Raw genomic sequence first — 12,286 nt, 5'->3', positions numbered from 1 at the left:
TGCTGGGCTCGAACACACTGTCGACCGCCCTGAAGTGCATGTTTCACATTTTCACAGCAAACAAATGGTGCGAATGTACCTTAATTAAGGCCACAATGCTTCCTTCTCATTCATAGCCATTTTTAGCTCATCATCGCCATATGACATATCTGTGTCGGTGTGAAAGAGAAATGGTAGAAACCATCAAATAAACAATATGCCGTAGGTTATGTTCAGTTAACTTTCATTAATACGGCTTAAATTTATGATTATAACTGGCCACTGTTCTTTGACTGATAATTACATTCAAACTATTCACCTTTTTGTCTCTTTGATGTATCAAGGAAACTAAATTTTATGTACATAGTCAAGGAATATTTACGTTCTCATAAGTTCCATAAATTCATACTTTAGGATTATTTGTTGCTTCAGTTAAACTATTGTAGTTAGGATGCATCTAAATGTGGCTTAGAATTATTGTAGAATAATTATTTTATTAGTAAATATCATTCTTGCTTTATTATTACTTAATCTCTTCATTCTATTGTTCCTGTTAACCTGTTGCAATTTGGATAATGTAAGTCCGGTTTAGAATTGAAGTGTAGCTATATAATTAGATTTTAAGTTGCTCGCTTTGGAAAGGCCAGAAATCTCATGACATCAAAGATGTCTGTGAACTTATCTGCCAGGTTACATCCAGCAGGAATGGTGTTGATTTCATTGTGTGCGCAAGCATGCAAGATTGAGTTGCTGAGGTTCAGTGCTATTCCGACAGCCTTATGTGAATTACATTCGACGTTGCATCCTCTCGAACTTGTGTTTTCTATGTCACAATCTGGCTGTGATGACCTGGATAAGGAAGAGCATTGGCAGGAACTACGAGGTCATGTTGCAGCGTATCCTGGAGATGAGTTTCCACTTCTCTGTGATGACCTTAATACGCATGATGGTCACTAAGAATTTTTATAGCTGCCATGGTGGTAATACTTTCGGTACCTGATATGATGATGGAGCTCATATTTGAGGTTTCACTTGTGGTGACTGCAGCAAGCAAATTGACCTTATCGTTGTTCAGCACCGTGATCTACGACGAAGAAAGGATGTGAATGTCATATCATCTGACTGTATTACACCTCTGCATAAGGTAGGCATAGCGGATTTAAGGACCTCTATGCCCCTGAAACATCAAGTGGTGGAAACTTAAAACTAGAAGGACACCCTAGCAACAACATAAATTTTCCTCTTGTTGATCTTAATGCATTTGACAACATGTAGACACATTCTACAGATCTTTCACTGCAACCGTCACAGTAAACTTGGGTATGATATAACCTAGTTCCTCTTGTATTGAATATCTAACGTTCCTATGGATGATTGCAGTCCAAGAAGTGTTGTAGGATAAGACGAAGGCAAACTGTATATAAATCTCAATCGAGACGCACTCACTGTAATGACCTGTGTACAAGGTGTATCAGAACTATACTGACAAAGAAATCAGGGATGCTCTTCGTGGAATGTTGAGAATGATGGTGCAGTCAGATTCTCGGGGAAATGTTTCCTTTTGAGGAAATGAAAGTGACCCTGTTAGTTCCGGTCATGCAGTTCAGATTGATGAACTTGCTCTATTTGCTGTGTCAGAGAGTCAGCCGCTGTGCGTCAGAAAAGAGAAGGGAGGGGAAGTGAAATTTGGAGAAATAGGTAATTCTCGATGCGAATGCACAAGTTTCTCGTTCTTCTCGTATAGTCACTTCCACACTCCGGTAGGCACTGTACAGTTTGTTCTACACGAATTGACTACTATGTGATCCCTATAGAAAGAGAAGACATCTTGTAACAAGAATACAGGCAGCTTTCCAAACTGTTCGCCACACACTACACATCCTGGACATAGTCCATAGTCACCAAAGTAGGAGGGGGCCTTATTGAACATACACTGTAATCAAATCATTCGGCGTGTTGATTCCTTCATTCAGTATTTCATTGAGTTTACAATATTATGAGGGAAGGAATACACAATCTTCGAGCATGTTAATTAATATAGAATATTACTGGGACAAACAGACGAGAGGAGAGACAATCTGTGCTTTCCTTGACTAACATGTGTGTCTTAAATACAGTGTGTTCTTTAACTGTGAGTGCAGTTACGGCTATTAGATAAATGGACTGTGGATATTGCCTGTTAGAGACAATAATATTGAAGTCGTATGAGGAAGCATTATCTCTGTTTGCGCATACATTCCACAACGCCTCCCCTACCCTTATCTTCCCTGAAAGGCGGCAGCAGCTCTTCAATTTCAATAGCGCACCAGGAAGTAACAATTTAACCTCATTTTCTCAAAAATATAATTTTTCCCGCCAGTCTGATTGAACCATTATTCTTAACATAATAAGAAGAGCATTCTTGAATTTTTGTGGGTGTAATTCTGATAAGCACTGTACACCACTGAGCTCAAGGGATGAAGAAGAGAACTGTTTTCCATCTGACGAAAATTGACACTAGTACTGAGCACACTGTCTGCATTAGAGACAAAGATGACCAGTGATTAGAGGACAAACAATGAATCCTCAATCATTGGCAACAACCTTTGTAGATATTTCCTGCATTGAATTACCACATCACCCTATTCCTGATTGTAAGTCCCATCTTATGCATCACACGAAAGGAAGTGGAGAGTGCCAGGAGTAGTATGAAGGACCAAAAAGTGCCAGGACCGGATGACCATCCAGCAAACTTCTGGAAGATGAGGCAGTTTAAAGAGCTCATTATCAACTGGCTGAGAAGCTTATTCAGTGCCAGAGTTGACTCTGGCTCTGTTCCCAGTCATTGGGCTGTAAACATCCTTGTGCCTATTTTTGAGCAAACTGATGATTCAGCAGAATGTGCAAATTACCATCCAAATTGCACCCAATTGTACATGAGAAGATCTTTTAGAGTAGCCTTCATTATTGACTGCTGCTGCTGCTTGCAAGTTTTCATTCCCCACCCTGATGGGGTGGGGCGGGCCACCTAGAGGGTGTCGCCCTCTCTCTGGCCAGGAGAGATGACGGGGTTGGGAAGGAGTGAAAGAAAGAGGGAGATGGGGGAAAAGGTGGTTTGAATAAGTAAGGGAGACGGGATAAAGGAAGTGTAGGTTCTCTTGCGCTTTATTGACAGATTTACATTGTCTGTGTGTGTTGACAAAGTTGCATACATATATACAGAGCTTTATGGGTGTTTATGAGAGTTACATGAGCGATTTTACACCCAGGTTGCGGATGGTGATGGGATGAAGTGACGGGTTTCGTGAGGTGGAGGGAGAATGTGGAGTGCTAGGATGTGATACAGGGATGAGAAGTTTATCAGGGAGGTGAGTAGGAGACTTAGGAGGTTGGATGGAGGAGGGGGTAGTGGAAAGATTGCAGGTGGGAGTAGTGGATAGTTGCTGGGTGAAAATGGTGGAAAACGGAAGTGTGGACTGGGAGGTTGCTGAGGGGGTGCAGGCCGGGGGCGTGTGCGGTGGCGGGGTGATTTATGTTGGTTAGGAGTTAGGGGCGGAGAGCGGGACGGTTCTATCCGGAGATGTCGACCGTTGAGGTATATCCCTTTTGTGATGAGGCGCTGGACGTCTTCGGGCGTTGGTAGTTGCAGGCGTACTAAATATGTAGGGCCATCATCGTTGTGGATCCTAATGGCTTTCTTCACCGGAATTCCTGCTTTTTGGAGTTCTTGAAGGATAGCTATTGGTGATAGATTAGGTTCCACGCCACAGGCAACACAGCTGTATAGGTTGTTCTGGCTGGGCGGTGAAGTTAGCGGTCGTGCATTATCTGGTGTTGGTGGTTGTGTATTGTCTGCTTGAATTGCTGTTGCTTCATTTGGCGGCGTTGTTACTTCTTCCTGCGGGCCCTGAGCGTGGGAGGGTGGGGGTGGTATGCCATTATGGGAGAGGGGTGGGTAGTAGTTGTGGTGGTGGTAGGGGTGTTTGAGGTAAAATGAGAGGAGGTGGAAGTAGTGGTGGTGGTGGTGGTGGTGGTCTGGGAGGTGTAAGAAGAGAGCAACTGCTGTGGGTGTGATGTGCCAGTAGTGGGAGTGGCTGTGGCGTACTCCTTCATTAGCCGGTCGAGTAATTTCCCTGGGGTATCTTGCACTCGATGTAGTTGTCCTTGGATATATACCCCACTGTCTAGAGCGTTGTAGACGTCCTCTAGACCAGATAATATAATAGTAATTCTCTTGTGGGTGTGTCGAGATGATAAAGTCGAGTGGCAGCGTAGACGCCTGTGGGGCGAAGTTCCATAAGGATGTCATCTGCTGAAATTGCTGGGTCAATATCGTGGGCAATGCAAGTATAGTACATTATGGGGAGGGCCGACTTCCTCTTGGTGTCTGGCCAATTTTGCTTTTTTGGGTCGGCTGGGCGCGTAATTAGAGGTGTGGCGCCACCCGGCCGAAGAAAAAATGTTTGGGGGTGTTTTTAGGGCTATTCAGTCCACGTTCAGAGTTTGGAGATGTGATCCGATCTCCCTTCACTTGTAGAGATTGAAGTCCTTATTGACTGGGTGAAATCGCCGACATTATTGCTATACAATGCATCTTCATTAAGGGTGTTGGAACAACTCATGCAATTTTCACTGCCAGAATGCTAATTGAAAACCACTGAGAGCACCAGCCAGCAGTGTACATTGTCTTCCTTGATACTGGAATTACTGTCAGCCGTGTTACTACGGCTTGTTGCTGTGCACGGTGTTGAATGTTGACAGATTTAGAGAGGTATGAAGTAGCAATTACACAACATGTGAATGTGTATACTTTATTAGTCGATGGGCATCGCAGCCGTCATTCGTGACGCATACGATATGTTACCAATGGTTTGGTCATGTCCTTTTGCAGTACCTGACGCAGTTGACAATTTCACCTAATCTTTTGAAATTACTTTACAATATCCACTATAAGGAACATTGAATGTAATATACAAAAATTTAAAACTAGAAATGCTTCTGGGATGGGTGAAATTTCTGGGCATATACGAAAGTCAGTTGTTTGAGATATTGATTAGAGTATGTATGAAACAGCTACACCAGATGAATGAATACTTAGTGTAGTAGCACTCTGTGTGTAGAGAAAATGTGCTAAACTTAAGGCTAGTAATTACACACTGGTCGTCTTGACTTGTGTTGCATGCAAGCTCTTGGAATGCGTTCTTTCTGATTATGTTATACACATTTAAGAAATTACCAACTGGCTCGATAGAAGGTAGTTCAGATTTAGGAAACATTATTCCACTGAAGCTCATCTTATGGATTCCAGCAGGATATAGCAGATATATTAGATTCAGGAAGTCAAATGTATCACGATTGACATATCCAAGGATTTTCTTAGGGTAGATCTCGGGAAACTACTGACAAAAAATTAGTGCGTTTGGGACAGATAAAACAGTGGCTAAATGGGTGACTATAAAGATATGGCCAAATTATTAAACATTAAAAATTCGAGAATTGAACAGATAAGATGTTACCAATTTTTAAGTTGATGACATTAGTACTTGGTATGCACCCCCTTAGCTTTCATGAGCGACTTGCTTAGACTAGGCATACCCTCAAACAGTATTTTACACTGACCCCTTAAATCGTCATCATGACACCAGATCTGAACGATCTTCTCAATAAAGCCAATTTTTGTCGTTATAATTTTTTGGAGTTTCCTTTGCTATTTTCAAAGGATTTTCTATGGGGTTCATGTCTGGGCTGTTTCTGGGCTTTGTTCTTGCATAAAAATCTTATCTTGCATAAAAATAAATTCACTTTGGCCAAACTACTCTTGCACCTGAGCTACCAAACGGGTTCTTAATACTATTCTGGTTACGTCTCATAGTTCCTTCTACAATATATAATCGTCCACAGCCATACCAAGAAAACACACTCCAGACCATCACTGAAGTTGGATGCTTCACTCAATCTGGATGGAATGCTTCTCCTTATCTTCTGACATATTGACTTGTCTCTTCTTCGACAGGAAATACCGATTCGTCACTAAAGCAAACCTGAAATAAATAAAACAAATCAGTGTAGCATTAAATGCAATAAGCTGTATGGTTTAAAAGATGAATTTCATACATTTACTGTGCTGTACGGTTACATCACTTAGATTGGGTTATAATGGAATAATGAATGATAATTTAGGAATTACAGTAATTGTCATGGACTTGCCTGTTTCCATTCATCAGATGACCAATTCTGGAGGGTCTTAGCACACTGGAACCTCTTTACAGCCATAGCAGGAGTAAACTTCGCTTTGCCTTGAGGTCATCTTGCTTTCATTCCAGCATTAAACAGCCTTCGCTTCAGAGTCCTGGCTAATACAAATGACCCATACTCTTCTAATTTCTTACGTAAATCCAAACTAGTAACCTTGCAGTTGTTTACTGACAAATTAATCAGTTTTGCTTCCTCCTTGGGGTTGGTTTCTTCTTCTGGCCACAGTTTCCAACACGTTGTTGACAATTTGTCTTGGGCCGATGACCTTCGATGTTAGCCCCTTAAAACAACAAGCATCATCATCATCGTCACATTTTGTCTTCCCGTTATCTTCACATTTTAAAATTCTACTTACAGATTGCTGTGGTATTTGCAATCTAGAATCTACTTCTTGTTGTGAATGACATTTCTCAAGAAGTAGCTCTCTGTCAGTGCCTTTCTTGGCGAAAGGTCTCTTCGTCTCCCCATAACCTCAAAATTTGAGAGTTCTCTAGAACCTCTCTTAAGAAATATCAATTGAACTCTTGAAGAGTATCAATAATACATGTAATTTACAGAATGCACAGTCTTAACAATAGGTCACATTATTTACTTCCAAACAGCAACAATATTCAGCTAATAAAGATAAACAACAGAATATGCTCACTAACAAAAATGACACAAAACCATGTGATAATGAAATTACATTGTGGTTCTCACTTTAGCCACTGTATGAAAAAATACAATAGTGTGGACCAGGATATCCCAAGTGGAAACTTTGCCTCCAAACAAGTTCAAGGATTAGGGTATAAAGGTTGATAGTTTACATAAAGGTAGAAATATACCTTTTACCATTAAAATTTGGCCTCGTCTGGTGTATTTCTAGAAAATAGAACTCAGAGCATAAGAGTAGGTGAAGCTTTATTTGATCCTGTAACAATTATGGGATTGGGTCCCACAGGGCAGTATTATGAGACCTTTATTTTCTGATATATATAAACAATATGAATAATGAACTGAAATAAGTGATGAGGCTCTTTGTAATAAATAAGTTTCAGGATTTTGAGTAACTGAAAAAGACCTTGACAATATTATAAGTTGGACATCGTGCAATGCTATATTTGTAAACGTGGTGAAAAGTCAGTTTCTTTGTTTCACAAATAGAAAGAGTCCTCTCCGGTTTCATTATTGTATTGATGGGTGAAATTTCTTCATGGGGATCTCTGTAAGTGCCTAGCTATTCATAATAAGGATATAGCTTCATTATTGTAATCATTTAAACATATTGAAAATAAAATTTACAGATCCCTTAATATGATTATGAGGTTATTTTTTGGTTGTAAAGAAGAGGGCATATAAATCTCCAGCAAAGCCACAATGAGAGTGTGAGACCATCACAGTATTACTTGATTAGAGAACAGGAAATAATCTACAGAAATAGCTCCATTTCTTGCAGGTGATTTCTAACAAAAGAGTTGTGTTACAGAGATGTTGCAAAGTTTCAGCTGGGGAGACTTGGAGAAAGGAAACAAGTTGGAGAGATGGCTTGGAATGACATTAGTTGATGAATACATTTAAGTCATGTTCTTTAAGTGTAGGAAAGGTCACAACATGAAGATAAGTTTGAATTCAAGGGGACAAATTTTGGCAAATGTTCACTTATAGGAAGATGATTTAGTGATTGAAATAATATGTTTCATATATTTCCACAATCTTTTTTGTATATAAACAACCAACAGCCCTAATTGCTGTGGTTTGATTGATTCATTGATTCATTCATTCATTCATTCATTCATTGATTGGGACATTAACTGATTTATGCTTTTGGTCTTAATGTGATGTACAGAGGGGGGATGATGGATATTTCTATGCTTATCATTTAAGCATTGTCCACTTGTTGGGAAAGTGGTGGGAGTACTGTGGGATTATTTGATATTACAGTGAAGTGTTTTTGGAAAGAAAGTATATAGGAACATAGAAATGAAAAAAGAGGTGACAAGTTAAGTCATATGTAGGAAGATGGAAACAGGGGAATATGAATATAAGAGGATGAAGAATATGGCTAATCATTGTGGAATTAGGGATCAACAGAAAGAGAAACAGAAGCAAGGAATGGTATTGGGTAATGCTTTGGAGATACTGCTTACTATTATTTATTTCCCTAAAATTGTACATGTTCACATACATGAAAGTACCTCCACCCATACATGTATGTGTACATATACTCTGCTGAATATTCACAAATATGTAAGTGATTTTAAATTTACAAATTTGCAATGTTCCTCCCTTTCTGAGCTACTGTGTCTACTGCTCTCCAACAGTGTGTTCCTTTTCATGTTCTTACATCTCATCAATTGTTTGAAAAGCATTGGCAAAAGGGACTCAGGTTAAAACCCAGCAGGTCATTGTGCAAGTTAGGCTCCAAAAAGGGTAAAAAATAAAATAAGTAAATGCAATGTAATTTTTAACCTAATAGAATTTGTATAGTATTATTTGAAGTAGTTGCACAAGTAGTATGTGTGTTGTTTATGTTTGTAAAACAGAAAATATTATGAGTAAGAGTTTGTAAATTCTTTACATTTATTAAGGATGAGCTGTGTGCTTAATAGAAAAAAAGAGCAAAAATTTTATAATACTGTTTTTAGGAAATTGTCTTCTTCTCTGTTCTTTTAAAATTTAGTGCTTGATGATAATGTATTTTTGTGTACCATTTGCCACCAAGGTAGACACCTCTCTTGCATTTAATGGGATTTTCATTTGATTGTTCCTTTCCATTATATATTTTTTAAATGGGAGATAAATTAATTATACTCTTCTTGTGCCACTATGAAATTTATTTTCTCAGCTGTTTCTATTTTAGGCCTATATATTTTTATTCCTTACTTCTTTATTCTACTTTTCTTATTTCTTACTGACAGCCTTCCGAAGATACTAAGGAGGAAGTATTCATAGAGGAACAAACTGATGATCAGCTGTTGCCATACATCAAAGAAGAAACAAAGTACGTACACTACAAGTCCTATACAATATGGGATATGTTGTACCTATTCATAGATGTGTTCAGTAGTGGTTGGTTTATATCCAAAAGTGGCCATTTTCATCAGTTCAATCCTGTCTTTACAAGGTTACTTTTAAAACTAATATCTGAAAATTCTATTGGTTAAAATTATCTAAAATATTCAGGAACTTTAAGGTCATATTTAATGTTCCATCATGTACTCGTAGTTTTATTCAATATATATCTACAAAAAGAATCTCTGGTAAAGCTAGATATTTTTGAAGTGTATTTGTTTACAATACCTTTAAGCAACCATGAAAAAATGTTCTTTCTTTCACTTTCTCTGCATCATTTGTTCATCACATTCTTATCATTTGAAATGCTATCTGAAACTCTTGCTTCCAGATATTCTGAGTAATATTTTTGTACGTTCATGCCAACAGCGACACACAGAAAAAGCGATATTTGTAGATTAAAAATTAAATCTACTAATTCGAAATTGTTAAGTTTTATGTACATTGTAAATAATAAATATTTCAAACTAACATAATCAGTTTCATTAATCAACATAATGATGGCTGAGTTCAATAATGTGATAACTCGAAGAATATCATATTGAAATTATTTGGTTAGATTCCTTTTTTCTGATCATTTCTTTTCTCTTGTGTGTTAAGTCAGATTCCTCCATGTGTGGATGCCAAAGCAGATAATGTGCTGTAGAAATGAAACTTTGAGGTCAGGTATGCTACGTCTTCGGTATCATAGTTTTCAAATAAAACTTGTGCATTGTTGTAAGCACAAAAAATTGTGCTATTGAATTTATGTTCATTCCAGTGATGTGGTCACACTTTCTGAATCATTTTAGTGTTCATTGTCAGTCAGGTGCTTTTAGTGTGTTGATTGCAAACATACTTACACAATTAGTATTAACTAATAAAATGGACAGGTACAAGTGGAGTTTTAAATTTGTGCAGGTTGCCTAAATAAACTCAGAATTCTTCAAGTAAATGAATTTATTTTCTCATAAAAGTAGATAAATAGGCGGTACATTATTGCTTCACGTCCGTAGGTTTACCCTCAAAGTGCCCTACACGTGACCCTCGGGTGGTGCTAAGAAAGCAATAACTGTGGCTGCTGGACCTATCTTTTTAAAGATCCTCCAGCAATAGCAGAAGTATTTCATGGAAATGGCTATTCTCAGAGCTACCAGACAAGAAACATCGGACCTTTCATCCATATTTTCGAGCTTAACGTAGAAAGCATCAGCAGAGCAAAATGTGACTACCTGTCCAAAGTTATCCTGAATAATAATATAGATGTTGTGGTTATACATGAAATCCATACAGCCGATAAAGAAGAGTTTCGGAAAAGGGGCCTCATTGATGGTTCCACAGCTCTTGGTGCAACATATCACAGTGCACATGGTATAGCTACTTATGTTCGTAATAATATCCAAGATGCCTCACTGCTCTTTCAAAACGAAGACAAAGAAGAAGACATCCATTGTGTTGCTGTGCGAGAGGCACATGTTACTATTTTTAACATTTATAAACCCCCAAACGCACAGTGGTCAGGTACCATACTCCCGACTGCTCAACACCCTGCAGTTTATATAGGCGACTTCAACAGCCATCACGAACTATGGAAGTACTCGAATAACAATGAATGTGGAAAGAAACTCGTAGAATGGACAGAAATGAACAATCTCCATCTGATTTTTTACCCAAAAGATCTTGGTACTATCCAATGAGCTGCATGAAATAGGGATTTCAATCCTGACTTGTGATTTGTTAGCTGCAATGAGGCAGGATAGCCCTTACATACCAGTCGTAAAGTGTTAAGACATTTTCCCCACAGTCAACATGGCCCCATTTTAGTGGACATTGGCATCAAAATTCCTGTTGTACGGTCAATACCACATGCTCGGAGGAACTTCAGAAAAGCAAATTGGTCAACACTCACCACTGAACTGGATAAATGTGTTCGGTGGATTGCTCCCAAGCACAATTACAAGCGTTTCGTAGATGCAGTTATGATGGAGGCTAAAAAGAGTATGCCATAGAAAAGAATACATCCCTGTTGAAATGCAGATACTGATGTGCCCTATAACGAATATCTGCATACTGGTGATGAAGACATAGCTGATGAACTTCTTTCCAGCATGGATACTACACGGAGAGAACGGTGGATTGAAACAGTGGAGAATATCGACCTAACTCATTCCAGTAGAAGATCTTGGGGGCACTGCAGAAAACTTGGAGGAAGGACACCTTTGGTGAAGCAACAGCCTGGAGTTACTCCGGATCAAGTAGCATCTCACATCATCACAACTTCCCAAAGTCCATCAGATAAGAAACATACCAAATACATACTACGCCAGCTCCAAACTCTGGAATCAAGAACACCACGCACCTCAAGGTATTCACAACCGCTTACGGTGCAAGACATCAGTGCTGCTCTCAAAGATGTTAAACCAAGTACAGCTCCAGATTTTGACGACATTCATCCAGAATTTCGCATTCATTTAGGAAAGAATGCAAGAAGTTGGCTGTTAAGGTTTTTTACCAACCTTCTACTGAACAGACAACTCCCGGCAGAATTCAAAGGAACGAAAGTGATTTCCATCTTGAAACCAGGTAAGCCTGCCAATGACCCAAGCAGTTATAGACCAGTTGCCCTTCTTTTTGAGAGGCTATTCCACAACAGAATCAGCGCAACTATTTTTCAGCATATTACAGTTGATCAAGCTGGATTCAGGCCAAATCGCAGCTGCTGCGTTCAAGTGCTTTCACTGACATTCCACATGGAAGCAGGTTTCCGGAAACAACTCAAGACCTCAGCAGTATTCATTGATCTTACAGCAGCATTTGACGCAGTCTTGAGGGAAGGATTAATTTACAAGCTTCTCCGAATTGTACCCTGTAGGACCATCGTGCAGGTTATAAGCAATATGCTCAATGACAGAAGATTTCGAGTGTGTATGGGAAATAGTATGAGTAGAGAAAGGAAGCCCAAAAATGGATTACCCCAAGGATTGGTACTGTCTCCCCTACTGTTCAATTTGTACATCTCCGATCTCCCAGACACATCATCACA

The sequence above is a fragment of the Anabrus simplex genome, chromosome X (genome assembly GCF_040414725.1).
Source record: "Anabrus simplex isolate iqAnaSimp1 chromosome X, ASM4041472v1, whole genome shotgun sequence".
Lineage (NCBI taxonomy): Eukaryota > Metazoa > Arthropoda > Insecta > Orthoptera > Tettigoniidae > Anabrus > Anabrus simplex.
Note: the sequence above shows the minus strand (reverse complement) of the source record.